An 18,669-nucleotide genomic window follows, 5' to 3' on the forward strand; every position below is an offset into this window, starting at 1 on the left:
CCTGATCCCAGCCTGCTGGTGAGTCGCTGGCTTTCTGGTTTGGGTGACAGCTGCAGATAAGTCTCACTGCTCCTCCTGCTTGCCAAGGCCCTACGCCCTTCACACTCTGGTAAGAGAGAAGAAATCAGTGCCTCTGAGCCAAGGCAGAAGCTCTGTAATTTGCAACTGCCATCACCTTTTTCAGAGTGACTTCCTAATAGGTGCCTCTTGGCAATGCCTGGGCTTAAGAAGAGATTCCTGCTGCCACCTTCTGGGAAAATGAATAACCGAAGTCAATGTTTGATTGGAATTCAAGGGGAAACTGAATTGGGATCTTGCTGAAGATTCATCCTTTTGATTAATTCCTTTACTCACCATTGGACCTTTGTTTGATATCTTCACAGTAGAAATAGCATCTATTTCAGGCCTTAATCAGCCAACTCATTCAACCTCTCAGTTCTTCAATGATTCTGAAGAGATTAGAAGTTGTTTTTCAAAATATGTATTAAATACCTTTTTGCATATGCCAGTTTCCCAGGCAATGCAGAAGGATAATGAAACAGTCATGGCCTCTCTGTTCCAGAAATTTCTCATTGAGAAAAGGGCACAGGGGTACAAGATACAGGACAGAACTGAGGTGAACTGATACAGGTAGAAAGTTATTTCCCTTTAACATATTCTGACCAGAGACACAAATATTTTGAAAACAAGGTGAAGAAAGGGTAGAAAGCAAGGAATGAGGCCATCAGAAAACAAAATTTAATGGAAGCAGTTGAGATGAAATCCCACGTAGTTAATTAAACAAGGCCCCCTTAGGCAAGAGTCCAAATTTTCCTACATTGTATTTTTTCTGTCATTATCATCATCATTTTTTTTTTTTTTACTGTTACATTACATGTTATTTACTTCTTGGCAGCTGCTGCCTAAATAATGTCTTGGTAGCTGCCCCTGGCTCTGATTCCTCTGTATCCAGAATTATTGTTCCTTTTTCTGTGTGGGGACACAGGAGAAGGATAACCCTGGGCTACATAGCTGAAAACAAATTGAACACATAAATTCCACTTTCTTAGAAGTCCCCTCAGCCCTGGGAGGGAGGTTGCTGCTGCCCCCAGGACACTTTGGTAGGGCGCTGCGTACCTCCTGGCTCAATTTCTTCTTCTTTTCCCATTTCTTCTTCACTTCACTCCTCCAAGATTGTCTCTTGTCACTTCATTTAAGCAATGGCACAAAACCAAACTTTCAGCTATTATTACTATTTTTCCTATTGTTCTTTTAGCAGGATCCAGTCTTCTGCAAAGTTTGCCATTTTTTAGAGACAATATGGAGACTATTGGTGACTTTTTTATAAATGTTATCATTTATTTATTATAAATTTTATGCACATTTTAAAGTATAATTTAACATGGACTCTAGTCAAATTTTTGATGGACTAATGAATCTCCTCCTCCCCTCCACCCAAAACAGGTATGGCCATGTATGTACACATGTGAGAGGGGGTAGATGTTGGCCAACTTTCAATTTACCAAGTTAGTGCTCGCTTTGGCAGCACATATACTAAAACTGGAATGATGCAGAGATTAGCATGGCCCCTGCTCAAGAATTACATGCAAATTCATGAAGCAGTCCATATTTTTTTCTTGTATGTGCCATTAAACCACCTCCGGATGAGATGGGGGAACACTCTTTCTTTAATTTTGAAATTGTATTTGGAATTTATTGTTGCTGTGTACTAAGAACTTGGCCTAAATAAAATCCTACAAGGTATATTCACACAAAATTTTTTTTGTTTACCAAGTTAGAACCTTAGCATTCTAACAGAGCCTCAACTTCGAACTATTCTTGCCATTTTTTTGTGAAAAAAGAAAAAATTTTCACATTAGGAAAAAAAAGGAGAAAGGACCTAATCTCAGAATCTAGCCATGTCATCTTCTGGAGTTCCAGAGATCCAGAGAAGGAAGCGAGAATGGAGGTGAAGATGCCAAAGACTGAGCAGGAAGGAGAGACGAAAAGTAAAGAAAATTCCACTTTTCCAGATCTTGTAGTACCAGATCATCTGCCAGAAAGATAAAGGAAATAAGCCTGGGGGGTAGTCATAAAACTTTGGAAGATCTTTTAAGGGAAATGGGAATTTCTTCCCAAAGGCAAACAAAAGATCTTTTGGATAGTATTAAGGCCCAACAGCACCTGTGATCCCTTCTTGTTTAAGAAATTGCTGTGGCAGCACCTCACTAGTTATTGGTGATGCTTTGGAGGGAAACAGAGAGCACAGAAACCATGGCCTGGAAAAATCTGATTTCAAGTCAAGAAAATGAAATATTTTGTTGTGAAGAACCCTAGAAGAGCATCTCACAATGCTAATAGTAGGTCCTTGAGGAAGTCACCAGTTTTGGTCCAGAGAACTGTGGTGGCTGCACCATGCCCTCAGCCCTGGTTTCTCATCTGGTTTATCTTCTAAGCACACACTGTGGTTGGTGTTGCTACGGCTGCCAGGGCAAGATAATAAAGCCCGTCTGTCTCCCCTGAGTCTGTACATGTATTTTATAACTTCATCAAGGTATAATTTACATATCATAAAATCGACCCATTGTAAGTGTACAATTCAATGATTTTTAAATAAATTGACAGAATCATACAACTATCATCATGAACCAGTTTCAGAAGTTTTTCATCAAATCCAAAATTTCCCTCAAGCCCACCTGTAGTCACTTCCCACTCCCAATTCCCAGCCCTAGGCAAGTCCCTGTGGATACCATTTCTGGACATTTCACATAAATGGAATCATACAATGTGTAGGCCTTTCTGTCTGGCTCCCTTCACTCTCTATAAGATTTCTGAGGTTCATCAATGTTGTAGTATATATCAGTATTTTGTTCCTTTTTATTGCTGACAGTAATCCATTGCTTGGATATACCATGTTTTGTTTATCCATTCACCAGTATTGGACATATGGATACTTCCTAGACTTTCATTATTATGAATCAGGTCAGTTCACTTCAGTCACTCAGTTGTGTCCGACTCGGTGACCACATGGACTGCAGCACGCCAGGCCTCCCTGTCCATCACCAACTCCCAGAGCTTGCTCAAACTCATGTTCATCAAGTCAGTGATGTCATCCAACCATCTCATCCTTTATCGTCCCCTTCTCCTCCTGCCTTCAATCTTTCCCAGCATCAGGATCTTTTCCAATGAGTCAGTTCTTCACATTGGATGACCAAAGTATTGGAGTTTCAGCTTCAGCATCAGTCCTTCCAATGAATATTCAGGACTGATTTCCTTTAGGATTGATTGGTTGGATCTCCTTGCAGTCCAAGGGACTCTCAAGAATCCTCTCCAAAACCACAGTTCAAAAGCATATTTATGAATAATGCTGCTATAAATAATGGACTTCCTGGGTGGTCCAGTGGTAAAGAATCTGCCTGCCAATACAGGGACACAGGTTCGATCCCTGGTCCAAGAAGATTCTGCATGCCACAGGGCTGTTTGCCATTACTAGAGAATCCTTGAGTAGCAATAAAACTAAGACCTAAGGCAACAAAATAAATAAATAAATAGTAAAAAAAAATAGGTTAAAAATATTCACATACAAGTCTTTGTGTGAACATATTTTTATTCTCTTGAGTAGATTCCTAGGAGTGAAATTGCTGGGTTGTATGAGGGTAGCTCAGCTGGTAAAGAATCTGCCTGGAATGCAAGAGACCCTGGTTTGAGTCCTGAGTTGGGAAGTTCCCCTGGAGAAGGGCATGGCAACCCACTCCAGTATTCTTGCCTGGAGAATCCCCATGGACAGAGGAGCCTTGTGGACTACAATCCATGGGATTGCAAAGAGTCAGACATGACAGAGTCACTAAGTGCAACAACAACATGATTAGTTTATTAATAAATTTTCAAGAAACCTGTCAAACTTCTTTCCAAGTGACTGTACCATTTAAAATTCCCATCAGTGATGCATGAAGGTTCTAGTTTCTCCACATTTGTGCCAACACTTGGTATTATCTGCCTTTTTGGTAATACCCATTCTAAAGCCATTTGGAATGTAGCAACATCTTATTGTGGTTTTAATTTGCATTTCCTTAATGACTCATGATGCTGAGTATCTACATTTTCATTTGCTTATTAGCCATTCCTATACCTTCTTTGGTGAAATGTGTACTCAAATCCTTTGCCAATTTTTAAATTGGCCTGTCTTCTTACTGAGTTTGAAGAGTTCTTTGTATTTTCCAGATGTCCTTTATCAGACATGTGATTTGAAAATATTTTCTTCCAGTCTATGGTTTGTCTTTTCTTTTTTTTTTTTTTGTCTTTTTTTTAGAAAAGTTTATTTTTGTTTTATAATATTCATTGGAAACACACTGGAAGAGTATATATCAAATCTTCAATGGTGGTTATTCTGGAGCAATAGAAATTTTAGGTAGTAAACTTTTTACTCTTCTTGCTAAATATTTCTGTAATTAATTTTTTTCATTTTAATGGGTATTACTTTTTTATTTTTAAAATTTATATTTAATTGGAAGATAATTGCTTTACAATGTTGTGTTGGTTTCTGCCATACAACTATATGAATCATTCATAAGTATACAGATGCCCCCTCCCTCTTTAACCTCCCTCCCAATCCCCACCCCATCTCACTCCTCTAGGTTGTCACAGAGCACAGGGTTGAGCTCCCTGTGTTATACAGCAATCTTATTGCTGTATTCCCATTAGCTAGCTAACTTTTTTATTTTTAAAAAACAGGAAATGCTTCATAAATTTGTATGCCATCTTTGTGCAGAGGACATGCTAATCTTTTCTGTATTGTTCCAGTTTTACTATATGTATGTGCTGCTGAAGCAAGCACTGTCTTTTCATTTTCTTAACCATGTCTTTTGAAGTACAAACATTTTAAATTTAAAAGATGTCCAATTTATCAACTTTTTTCTTTCACTGAATTATCTTAGTACATTTGTTGAAATAATTGACCACAAATGTTCAGTTCAGTTGCTCAGTCGTGTCCGACTCTTTTCGACCCCATGGAATGCAGCACACCAGGCTTCCCTGTCCATCACCAACTCCCAGGGCTTGCTCAAACTCATATCCATTGAGTCAGTGATGCCATCCAGCCATCTCATCCTCTGTCATCCCCTTCTCCTCCCGCCTTCAATCTTTCCCAGCATTAGGGTCTTTTCCAATGAGTCAGTTCTTTGCATCAGGTGCCCAAAGTATTGGAGTTTCAGCTTTAGCATCAGTCCTTCCAGTGAATACTCAGGACTGATTTCCTTTAGGATTGACTGGTTGGATCTCCTTGCAGTCCAAGGGGCTCTCAAGAGTCTTCTCCAACACAACAGTTCAAAAGCATCAGTTCTTTGGCGCTCAGCTTTCTTTATAGTCCAACTCTCACATTCATATATCACTACTAGAAAAACCATAGCTTTGACTAGATGGACCTTTGTTGGCAAAGTAATGTCTCTGCTTTTTAATACACTGTTGTAGTGCATGGACTTAGTTGTCCTGTGGAATCTTCCTAGAGCAGGGATTGAATCGGTGCCCCCTGCATTGGCAGGTGGATTCTTAACCACTGGGCCACCAGGGAAGTCCTCTAGTGGTTATTTTTAAAAGGATGTCTTAGGATACTATTTTCTACATATAGGACCATATTGTTTATGAATGAAGATAGCTTTACTTGGTGGTGGTGTTGATTGTACTAGCTAGAATCTCCACTACAGTGTTAAATGGAGATGGCAAGAGCAGACATCTTCACCTTATTCCTGACACTAATGAAATGATCTTTTCCTTCATTTCAAATAAGAAGTTTTAGTGACTTCCCTAGTGGTCCAGTGGTTAAGACTCCACACTTCCAATGTAGATGATGTGGGTTCAATTCCTGGTTAGGAAACTAAGATCCCACAGGCTGCAAGGTACAGCCAAAAGAAAAGAAGCTCTATGCAAAGATATTTTGATGATGCTTGCACAGTGACAAGAGGTTTGTTAAAAATATCTTTTTCCATTTTTATGTTAGTATTTAGAAATCTTTTTAAGAATTGCGTATTAGTTGACTTCTGCTGCATAAGAAACAGCCCCAAAACATAGTGACTTAAAACAGTAAACATTAAATTACTTCCCAAGATTCTGTGGGTCAGCTGGGTGGTTGTTCTGGTGTAGGTAGGCCAACTCAGTTGGTGTTGGAGGGTACCAGATGGTGTCGTTCACACATGTGGCAGTTGGCAAGCTGGTAGGTATAAAAGAGGCCTCTGCTGACCTGGTTCACCTCATTCTGGTAGGCTAGCCTGGGTTTAGGGTTCCCAAGAACAGCATATGTAAGCATACCTCAAGCCTCTGCTTTCATCACATTTGCTACTGTCCTATGGGCCAGAGCAAGTCCTAAAGTAGCTTAGATTCAAGGGGTGAAGAAATACTCACCTCTTGATGGGAGGGGCTGTGAAGTCACATTACACAGGAGCATGGAAGCAGGGAATAGTGGAGAATTAGGGCCTTTTCCACAATCTACCACACATAGGTTTGATTTCTAACCATTAAATACTTAGAGGCCTCTGGGTGTCACTTACATTGATTATGAATTTTGTTTGTCAACAAAGTGTCCAGATATAAAACCTATAGTTTAACTAAACTATCATTGATTATGCTTTGCATAAATAAATTTTTCTTCAAATTATCTGATCTTAAGTATGAGGCTGAGTTGGAGCATAAAGAAGAGACTGCTAGGTGTTCTCTCACTTCCCTCTAAGGTCTCATTCTGATCAGAGGTAACCATGGACCATTCATGATCCTGAGAAAACAAAGACCTGCACTTCAGAGGCAAACTGTGAGGCTAATTGGGGCATGCAGATGGGGCTGAAGCTTCCAGTAACTTCACCCTAAGGCTCACATGGGTGTTGGCCTGAACTCTCATAGGACTCTCAGCATTCAGTTCTATGGTAGCAAGAAATACTCTTACTTTGCAAGGTGCAGTGAAGCTAAAGAATTTACCCTTGGCTCAGTTGGGTATTATATAAATTATTTCAAGAACTGTGTATTAGTGGTGCTGGCAGGTTGCAAGAGCAGAACCACACACAACACTCACCGGCTGGACTGAGGGTGGGCAAGGGTCCAGAGAGGCTGCTGGCTCAGGTGCGTTGTTGAACAGGAATGAGCTGTGGTTGGCCTTGGGCTGCTCAACCAACCAGAAGAAGTGGCTACTGCAGGCGGCCCACTAGCAATTCGAGACCACCCTGATCATTTTTTCCAAGAAACCAACATTCCCAACAGCCACCACTGTTGCCAGATAATGTGTACCCCTAGCAAACCCCTGCCACGTCACCAAACTTCCCTGAGGGAAATCAACAAGAACTCAATAAATGGAGAGGTATGCTGTGTTCCATGACTGGAAGACTCAATGCAGGAAAGATGTCAGTTCTTCCCAAATTGATCAAAATTTTTACTGCAATACCTATCAAAATCCCAGCCAGGGTTTATGTAGTTTTAGATAAACTGATTCTAAAATTTATACAGAAGGACAAAGGAACTAGAGAGTGTGTGTGTGTGTATGCTAAGTTGCTTCAGTCACGTCCAACTCTTTGCGACCCTATGGACTTTAGCCTGCTAGGCTCCTCTGTCCAGGCAAGAACACTGGAATGGGTTGCCGTGTTCTTCTCCAGGGGATCTTCCTGACCCAGGAATCGAACTAGCATCTCATATTTCCTGCATTGGCAGCTGGGTTCTTTACCACCAGCGCCCCTGGGAAGCCCAAAAGAATTTAGAAAAGGAAGAACAAAGTTGGAGGAATCGCACTACTCAATTTTAAGAATTTCGTTAAAACTACAGTATTCAAGAGAATGTGGTATTGACAAATGTTCAGACACTTAGACCAATGGAGCAAAAGAGAGGGTTCAGAAATAGACTCACACAAATGCTGACTTTTGATGGAGTTGCATAAGAAATTCAATGAAAGCAGGACAGTCTTTTCCAAAAGTAGTGTTGCTGCTGCTGCTGCTGCTGCTGCTGCTAAGTCGCTTCAGTCGTGTCTGACTCTGTGCGACCCCATAGATGGCAGCCCACCAGGCTCCGCCATCCCTGGGATTCTCCAGGCAAGAACACTGGAGTGAGTTGCCATTTCCTTCTCCAATGCATGAAAGTGAAAAGTGAAAGTGAAATTGCTCAGTCGTGTCCAACTCTTCATGACCCCATGGACTGCAGCCTATCAGGCTCCTCCATCCATGGGATTTTCCAGGCAAGAGTACTGGAGTGGGTTGCCATTGCCTTCTCCAAAAGTAGTGTTAGAACAGTTAGTAATCCATGTGCGAAAAATAAATCTTGATGGAAACCTCAAACTTTAGAAAAAAATTAACAAAAGCAGATTATAGAAATAAATGTCAAACATAAAACTATCAAACTCTTAAAAGGAAACATGGGAGAAGAGCTTGGTAACCAAGGATTAGGGGAAGAGTTCTTAGACTTGACATTAAATACCTGATCCATAACAGAAAAATGATTAAATTTGACTTTTGATGGAGTTAAAAGCAAAAGTTGAAAACTTTTGCTCTTTGAAAGACACGGCTAAAAGAATGAACAGAGTGAAGTTATGACTAGGAGAAAGTATTTGCAAATCACATGTCATGCAAAGAACTTGTATTTGGAATATGTAAAGGACTGTTGAAGCTCAACAAAAAAAAAGAAGCCCAGTTTTTAAAATGGGGAGAAGACTTGAATAGATATATCAGCAAAGAGAATATAAGGTGGGATATGAACACATAAAAAGATGTTCAAGGGACTTCCAGTAGTTAAAAATTCACCTGCCAAGGCAGGGGACATGGATTCTATCCCTGCTCTGGGAAGATCACACATGCCACAGGGCAACTAAGCCCATGGGCCACAACTACAGAGCCCACGCTCTAGAGTCTGAATGCAACAACTACTGAAGTCCACACACCTAGATCCCGTTCTCTACAAGAGAAGCTGTTGCAAATGAGAAGCCTGTACACCACAATGCAGAATAGTCTCACCTGCTGCAACTAGAGAAAGCCCATGAGCAGCAATGAAGACCCAGTGTAAACAAAATTAAATTATAAATTTTTTAAAAATTGAAACTACTCTAAAAACTATGACCGTGTGTATGGACAATATAAACTATGTATCTGTTTTAAAAAAAAAGATATTCAACCTCATTACCATGAAGGAAATGCAGATTACCACAATGATGGGATGTGCTATGTGCTGTGCTTAGTCGCTCAGTCGTGTCTGACTCTGTGTGACCCCATGGACTGTAGCCCGCCAGGCTCCTGTGTCCATGGGATTCTCTAGGCAAGAATACTGGGGTGGGTTGCCATGCTCTCTTCCCAGAGATCTTCTCAACCCAGGGATCGAACCCCGGTCTCCCACATTGCAGATGGAGTCTTTACTGTCTGCACCACCAGGGAAGCCCAAGAATACTGGAGTGGGTAGCCTATACCTTCTCCAGGGAAACTTCCCAACCCAGGAATCAAACCAGGGTCTCCTGCCTTGCAGGTGGATTCTTTACCAGCTGAGCTACCTGGGAAGCCCCCTGTGATGGGATACACACGTTCTAATGAATAATTAAATAATACTGACAACACCAAATGCCGGCAAGAAAATGGAGAAACTGGATCACTCATATATGCTGGTGGGAAAGCAAAATGGCACAGTCACTCTGGAAGCTTATATTCACATAAAAACTAGTGCATGTGGGGAGAACAAGATGGCGGAGGAGTAGGTGGACATGGAGTACATCTCTATCCACGGATACATCAGGAATACACCTTCAGACACAGAAATGCATGCAGAACACCAGCTAAGAGCAGACAGGAGTACCTGACTAGTGGAAAAGAATATATAGACCCACGCAAAACTCGGTAGGAGGAAGGAACTAGGGGAAAAAACAGGAGTGTGAGTAGGACTGGACCTGCCCTCGGTGGGTGAGGGAACTGAAGCAGGGGTCCGATCCCCACATTGGGGCAATTGATTGAGTCAGAGGAGAAACATTTAAGGCTGAGAGTGAAATAGCTGATCTGTGGCAACCTAAATGGAATGATAATCAGACAGTCCTTCCTGCAGCCATACATATCCCAGACTATGAAGTGGCTGGGAGCTGGAGTTTAGGGATTGTGGAGCAATCCCTGGGCGAGGGCTGCTGTTGACTGTGGAGAGACAGATTGAGGGGATGTGAGGGAGGAGATTATGGTGGGAAATGCCTGTGGAGGAAAGCCGGGAAGCCATGGAAGCAAGGCGATACTGCTGAGTCACGTGTAGGGGGTGGAGCCATCACCACAGCCTCTCTCGCCCCACATGCCAGCATTGGCAGCTGAACAATAGAGAGGCTGGCCCATCAAACACCTGACGCACTGAATATATAGAATATACATATATAGAATATGTATATACATATTCTATATACATATACACATATACATATATAGAATATAATAGAATATATATACATATATAGAATATATGTATATTCTATACACAGACTAGGACCCCACCCCGGGTGCCCCTTTAAGTGCCTGACACACTGATCTACAGAGTAGAACCCCAGCCGGGGGGCCCCTTCTATGTGCCTGACATGCTGAGCAACAGAGAAGGACCCCAGGTAAGGAAGCCCTCTAAGTGCCTGAACGGGTGGAGCTACGGTGAAAGATCCAAGCAGAAATAAATAAAAAAGAAATGAAAGAAATAGTAGTAATGATTAATAAAACTAAAAGCTTGTTCTTTGAGGAAGATAAACAAAATTGACAAACCTTTAGCCAGACTTATCAGGAAAAAAAGAGAGAAAATCAAATCAACAAACTTTGAAATGAAAAAGGAGAGGTTACAACAGACAATGGAGAAATACAAAAGATTGTAAGAGACTATTATTAACAGCTATCTGGCAATAAGATGAATAACCTGGAAGAAATGGACAGATTCTTAGAAAAGTTCAATCTTCCAAGACTGAACCAGGAAGAAATAGAAATTATGAACAACCCAATTACAAGCACTGATTGAAGCTGTGATAAAAAAATCTCCCAAAAAACGAAAGCCCAGGACCAGATGGCTTCACAGGAGAACTCTGTCAAACATTTAGAGAAGGGCTAATGCCTATGCTTCTAAAACTCTTTCAAAAAATTGCAGAGGAAGGAACACTTCCAAACTCATTCTACGAGGCCACCATCACCCTGATACCAGAACCAGACAAAGACAACACAAAAAAGAAAACTACAGGCCAATATCACTGATGAACATGGATGCAAAAATCCTCAACAAAATTTTAGCAAACAGAATTCAGCAGCACATCAAAAAACTCATACACCTCAATCAAGTTGGGTTTATTCCAGGAATACAAGGATTCTTTAATATATGCAAATCAATCAATGTGATACACCATATTAACAAATTGAAAGATAAAAACCATATGATCATTTCAATAGATGCAGAAAAAGCCTTTGAAAAAATTCAGCACCCATTTATGATTAAAACTCTTCAAAAAATGGGCATAGAAGAAACCTACCTCAACATAGTAAAGACAATATATGATAAGCCTACAGCAAACATTATTCTCAATGGTGAAAAACTGAAAGCATTCCCCATAAGATCAAGAACAAGACAAGGGTGTCCACTTTCACCACTATTATTCAACATAGTTCTGGAAGTCCTAGCTACAGCAGTCAGAGAAGAAAAAGAAATAAAAGGAATCCAGATTGGAAAGAAGTAAAGCTCTCACTGTTTGCAGATGACATCATACTGTACATAGGAAACCCTAAAGATAGTATCAGAAAATTACTAGAGCTAATCAGTGAATTCAGCAAAGTTGCAGGATACAAAATCAATACACAGAAATCACTTGCCTTTCTATATACTAACAATGGAAAATCAGAAAGAGAAATTAAGGAATCACTCCCATTCACCATTGCAACAAAAATAATTAAATATCTAGGAATAAACTTATCTAAGGAGACAAAAGAACTGTACACAGAAAATTATGAGACCCTGATGAAAGAAATCAAAGATGACATAAACAGATGGAGAGATAGTCCATGTTCCTGGGTAGAAAGAATCAATATTGTGAAAATGACTATACTACCAAATGCAATCTATGGATTCAATGCAATCCTTATCAGATTACTAATGGCATTTTTCACAGAACTAGCGAAAAAATTTCACAGTTCATATGGAAACACAAAAGACCCTGAATAGCCAAAGCAGTCTTGAGAAAGAAGAATGGAGCTGGAGGAATCAAGCTTCCTAACTTCAGGTTATACCACAAAGCTACAGTCATCAAGACAGTATGGTACAGGCACAAACACAGAAATATAGACCAATGGCACAAGATAGAAAGCCCAGAAATAAACCCATGCACCTATGGGTACCTTATTTTTGACAAAGGAGGCAAGAATATACAATAGGGCAAAGACAGCCTCTTCAATAAATGGTGCTGGAAAACTGGACAGCTATGTGTAAAAGAATGAAATTAGAATGCTTCCTAACACCATACACAAAGATAAACTCAAAATGGATTAAAGACCTAAATGTGAGACCAGAAACTATAAAACTCTTAGAGGAAAACATAGGCAGAACACTCGATGACATAAATCAAAGCAAGGTTCTCTATGATCCAAATCCTAAAGTAACGGACATAAAAACAAAAGTAAACAAGTGGGGCCTGACTAAACTTAAAAGCTTTTGCACAGCAAAGGAAACTATAAGCAAGGTGAAAGACAACCCTCAGAATGGGAAAAAATAATAGCAAAGGAAACAACTGACAAAGGATTAATTTCCAAAATATACAAGAAGCTCATACAACTCATTACCAGCACTTTTAAAAACAGCTAGAACATGGAAGCAACCTAGATGTCCATCGACAGATGAATGGATAAAGTAGTTGTGGTACATATACACAATGAATATTACTCGGCCAAAAAAAGGAACGCATTTGAGTCAGTTCTGATGAGGTGGATGAACATAGAACCTATTATACAGAGTGAAGTGAGTCAGAAAGAGAAAGATAAATATCATATACTAATGCACATATATGGAATCTACAAAAATGGTACTGAAGAATTTATTTACAGGGAAGCAACGGAGAAAGAGACATAGAGAATAGACTTATGGACATGGGGAGAGGGGAGGAGAGGGAGAGATGTATGGAAAGAATAACACGGAAACTTACATTACCATATGTAAAATAAATAGCCAATAGGAATTCGCTGTATGGCTCAGGAAACTCAAACAGGGGCTCTGTATCAACCTAGAGGGGTGGGATGGGGAGGGAGATGGGAGGGAGGTTCAAAACGGATGGGATATATATATATATAGATAGATATATAGATATATATAGATATAGATATATACCTACGGCTGATTCATGTTGAGGTTTGACAGAAAAGAACAAAATTCTGTAAAGCTATTATCATTCAACAACAACAACAAAAAAACCTAAGGTGAAAAAAAAAAAAAACACTAGTGCATGAATGTTTATAGCAACTCTAAGCATAATTTTCCAAAGCTTGAAACAATCCAAATATCCACAAATATATAAATGGATAAAAAAAAGTATGGTGCATCCTTATAATGGAATATTAATCCAATATTATTGATATACAGCACGACTTGAAGAAAGCTCAGTGTCATTATGTTGAATGAAAGAAACCTGTCTGAAAAGGTTATACTTCCTGATTGAAAAGGCAAAACTCAAGTGATGGGAAGAGATCAGTGATTTATAGCAGTTGGGGTTTTTTCTTTTTTCTTTTGGCTACACTGTGTGGCATGTGGGATCTTAGTTCCCCAGCCTGGGATTGAACTTGTGCCCTCTGCATTGGAAGGGTAGACTCTTGACCACTGGATGACCACGGAAGTCCTTACCGAGGGTTGGGATGAGGGTAGGGTGTATCTAGAAAGCGATAGTACAAAGGAGTTGTGGGAGCTGATGGAAATATTTTTTATCCTGATTGGTATAGAGCTCACAAAGATATGTAGTAAAATTCATAGACCTGTACATTAAAAGGATAAAAGTCCATTTTGTCATATGATAATTAAAACAAAAGACACAACCCTTGTTCTGAAGAGTGCACAGATCAGTCAGAGAGCTGGAGTTCTAGCCGTGTCCTACACTGTATAACACAGAAGTCACTGACAGTGCAGTGAGAGCACACAGCAAGGAGATTATCACTTGAGGGAATAGAAATCAAAGAAGGCCACCAGAGAAATGACACTATTTTGATTATCAGGCAGCTGTTGAATATATTTTCATGTGTATTTTGACCACTTATGGTGTTTAAAAAAAATAATTTGTTATCCTTTGCTGATTAAAAATTTTGAATTTTTAAAAGAATTTAAGAATTCATAAGAATAATTTATAAGAATTTGGTTTATAAGAATTCTTCATGTATTAATGATATTAACTCTTTGACTTTTATTTCTGTGTGTTTTTCCATTTACTTCCCTTTTATTCATGTGTTATAAGTTTTGTGATAAACACAATTTTATTTTTGAGCAAGGAGAAGAGTAGATGTTTTTATTGATCTTGAACCCCTTATGGACCTTCATGTTGGGCAACCTGAAGGATGGGTGGACCACCCCAGGTCCTCTTGTTCACCCCATCTCTCCTCCAATGCTCATTCCATCCACCTCCTTCTCTGACTGTCTCCCACTGGCATTAGCGATAGAGGAGTGCCCCACATCCATTCTTTTAGTGATGCTGGGGCCCCCTCACCACAGGATTCCTTATCACTTTGATAAATGAAGGAACCCCTGCCCCTCTCAAGGGATGTAGTCACCCTGTGGGTTTTCTGGGGGGTTTCTAGTTCACATCATTGCTCCACTCCAACACACCCACTTCTTTGACCCTTCTGCCATCTGCTCCAGCAGTCCTGAATTTCTAGTTCATGTAACATAAGGCTTTCTCCAGCCTTCACAGATGGCAGTGAAACTTCAAAGGGGTAAGGATCTAAAGAAAATCCTAAAAAGGTTTTTTTTAAAAAAGGACAGATTAAATTCATGAGAATAGGATCAAAGTGATGTTTCATTTCTCATTCAATTGGATGGTAAGATAAGAGCTATTTGTTCATTGTTTCTCCTCTGATGTATGCAGTCTCCAGAGCAGTGCCTGGCACCTAGTGGACACTCACTCAGTAAATAATTGTTATACAACTGATTGGAGTAGTAGCTTGAAAAATAGTTTTAACCTAGATCTATATCACAACTCAATTAACTAGCAGGACAAAATATAGTTATGATTGGACAAAAAAGGATGTGATGATCAATGCCCACCAACCTGAGGTGGAAAATGTACCAAAGAATGTACTCTCAGCTAACAGGAAAATAATATGAGGAAGTAGTGGGATGCAAGGGTCACAAAGTGAGCAAAGAAATTGGTATAGAATGCTGGTATAGATAAACAAACACTGACTATCAAAAAACATAACAGTAAGGACTTCCTTAGTGGTATAGGGATTAAGACTCCAAGCTCCCAGTGCAGGGGGCCCAGGCTTGATCCCTGGTCAGGGAACTAGATCCCACATACCACAACTAAAGATCCTGCATGTTGCAACCAAGACCCAGTGCAGACAAAAAAAATTAAATATTTTTAAAGTGTTTAAACAAAGTTCAGTTCAGTTGCTCAGTTATGTCTGACTCTTGGTGACTCCATGGACTATAGCACGCCAGGCTTCCCTGTCCATCACCAACTCCTGGAGTTTGCTCAAACTCATGTCCATTGAGTCGATGATGCCAAAGGTAACAAAAGGTAACAGTAATTATACACTTTACATTTCTGATAACTTTTGATAACAAGCTAGACATTAAATTACCAAAAATATTAACAGGAGAGGTTGGAAGAAGAATGTCCTGTGATGTTGTTTTGGTTAAATTGATTCTTCGGGCTTTTAAAGAGCAGACAATAGAGATGTTGATTAATTCTAGCCATTGGTAGAAAAAAGTAGGCTTTAGTTTGTTAAGAATTCTATATAAACATTAAAGTAATAGGAATAGAAAATACAACTTCCAAGTCACTGAGGAAAAAAAAAAAGAATGAAAACCCCTAAATCAATCCAAGAAGTGAAACAAATGTTCATATATATTGATATTTTGTTATAAAAATATCTATATCCATATATGGGTAGATCAGGGCTTCCTGGTGGCTCAGTGGTAAAGAACCCAGCTGCCAATGCAGAAGACGAAGGAGACAGGGGTTCGACCCCTGAGTTGGGAAGATCCCCTGGAGGAGGGCATGGCAACCCACTCCAGTATTCTTGCCTGGGGAATCCCATGGACTGAAGAGCCTGGCGACTGTCCATAGGGTTGCAAAGAGTTGGACACTACTGAAGCAACTTGGCCGGCACACATGTTAATTAAATAATGCCTGAAAGTTATTAGGCTTGAGGAGTAGGATTGGCTTGTTTAGGCCTTTACTTTTGGGATAATTTTTGGAATTCAAACTTGTGAGTAATGACCATAATATGATTGGAGAAATAGTATATAAAACTGTAGAAAATCATTCCATTTTTATGAGATATTAATATTATTCATGCAGAAAATGAACACACCTAGAAATTTTAAATGTAATTTTATATGAAGGATAAAAGTAAATGACTTTTTCATGTATAATCAATGCTGAAAGCTCAGCTTCTCTGTATGTGAATGCGTGCTAAATCACTTCAGTCGTGTCCAACTCTTTGTGACCCCATGGACTGTAGCCTGCCAGGCTCCTTTGTCCTTGGATTCTCCAGGCAAGAATACTGGAGTGGATTGCCATGCCTTCTCCAGAAGATCTTCCCAACTCAGGGATCAAACCTGTGTCTCCTATGTCTCCTGCATTAGCAGGTGCATTTTTTACCACTAGCACTACCTGGGAAGCCCTCTCTTTACACTGGTGCCAAATCAAATCTCTGAGACAGAGTTTGGGGTCAGGAGAAGTAGAAAAGAATAGCTTTATTGCTTTGCAAGGCAAAGGGGGTCACAGTGGGCTAATGTCCTCAAAACTGTGTGTCCCAACTTAGGGAAGATAGTGAGAAGTTTTATAGTAATCGTTCAAGAGGGCATGGTCAGTCATTGTATGTTATGTATAATATATTACATATTATGTATTACATGTTATATATGTATAACTGAGCTGCTCAGTTGTGTCTGATTCTTTGTGACCCCATAGACTTTAGCCCACCAGGCTCCTCTGTCCATGAGGATTCTCTAGGCAAGAATACTGGAGTGGTTTGCCATGCCCTCCTACAGGGAATCTTCTCAACACAGGGATGGAACCCAGGTATCCCTCATTGCAGGCAGATTCTTTATTGTCTGAGCCACCAGGTAAGCCCATATTATATATTACATTATACTATATACAATATAATATATATTATGTAAATCATATTATATATTATATAACATATATTACATATTATATAACATATATTGTATACCATATATCATTTATTATTATTATATATTATGGGCTTCCTTGGAGCGCAGATGGTAAAGAATCTGCCTGCAGTGCAGGAGACCCAGGTTTAATCCCTGGGCCTGGAGAAGGGAATGGCAACCCACTCCAAAGTTCCTGCCTCGAGAATTCCATGGACAGAAGAGCTTGGTGGGGTACAGTCTATGGGGTTGCAAAGTGTCAGACATGACTGAGCAACTAACACATACATACACATTATATATTATATTATATATCATTAGATATAATTGATTATATACAATAGGTACAGTCCTAAATTATGCAAATCAAGCTGATAATGTTGGATATAGTGCTGGAAAGTTAGGTTGAGATTTGAAATATTTATTTATTTTATGTTTCTATATTTTTGAATTTTTCACTATAATTTTCACATTTTAATTTAAAAATTGTAATATATGCATTCAGAATTTATCATTACTGCAAAACTGCATATTATATAACAATGCATACAGAAATTTAAAAGTACAATTCAAAATAATATGTACAAATGAATGCAATTTTATGAAATTATATTTATGTAGGGCTTCCCTGGTGGCTCAGTGGTAAAGAATCTGCCTGCTGACATAGGAGACATGGATTCAATCCCTGATCCTGGAAGATCCCTCAAGCCACCAAGCAGCTAAGTCCTTGTGCCACAGCTATTGAGCCTGTGCTCTAGAGGCCGGGAGTCACAACTACTGAGCCTGTATGCTGCAATTACTGAAAGCTCACATTCCCTAGAGCCTGTGCTTCACAACAAGGGAAGCCACCACAATGAGAAGCCTGGGCTTTGCCACTAGAGAGTATCCCCACTCACTGCAACTAGAGAAAAGCCTGTGTAGCAAGGAAAATCCAGCACAGTCAAAAATAAATGAATAAATAATTTTTTAAAATATATAAATACAAACATGGAAATTTAGAAATACATAAACATGTAAAGTACAGAAATGAGGAACTATTTCTAGGATATTGGATTTGTTTGTCATTTATTTCTACAACGTAGTTCCTTCTTTTCAGGAAAACTTGCAAGCTAAGTGGATGACCTAAGGATAAATGAAAACATCACTTCTGGAATGAAAGTAAAAGAAATAGGAAGCAATGGAAGGTATTCAATGGGATGGGAAAGGGCTCCCATTCCAATATAAATGAGAAAACCTCAAGACTAAGCTGAACCCCCTCCACTAAAGTGCATGCATGCACACTTTCTCCTTGTGAGCACTGTATGGTGTGCACTGATGAAATGATGGGGAACATCTTACCAGGCCATTGAGGACTTGCCCCAAATAGCTATTTCCCAC

General features: G+C 39.6%; 2 non-coding genes across 2 annotated transcripts; one reads left to right on the top strand and one right to left on the bottom strand.

Annotated features, from left to right (window-relative positions):
* The first annotated feature begins 1,509 nt into the window (after positions 1 to 1,509).
* Positions 1,510 to 1,613, top strand: LOC133053270 (U6 spliceosomal RNA). The gene has a single exon (XR_009692201.1). It is a non-coding gene; the product is annotated as a U6 spliceosomal RNA (small nuclear RNA).
* Positions 1,614 to 4,702: 3,089 nt separating this feature from the next.
* LOC133053268 (U6 spliceosomal RNA) lies at positions 4,703 to 4,811 on the bottom strand. Its single transcript, XR_009692199.1, has one exon. It is a non-coding gene; the product is annotated as a U6 spliceosomal RNA (small nuclear RNA).
* Positions 4,812 to 18,669: the final 13,858 nt, after the last annotated feature.

The sequence above is a fragment of the Dama dama genome, chromosome X (assembly GCF_033118175.1).
Source record: "Dama dama isolate Ldn47 chromosome X, ASM3311817v1, whole genome shotgun sequence".
NCBI lineage: Eukaryota > Metazoa > Chordata > Mammalia > Artiodactyla > Cervidae > Dama > Dama dama.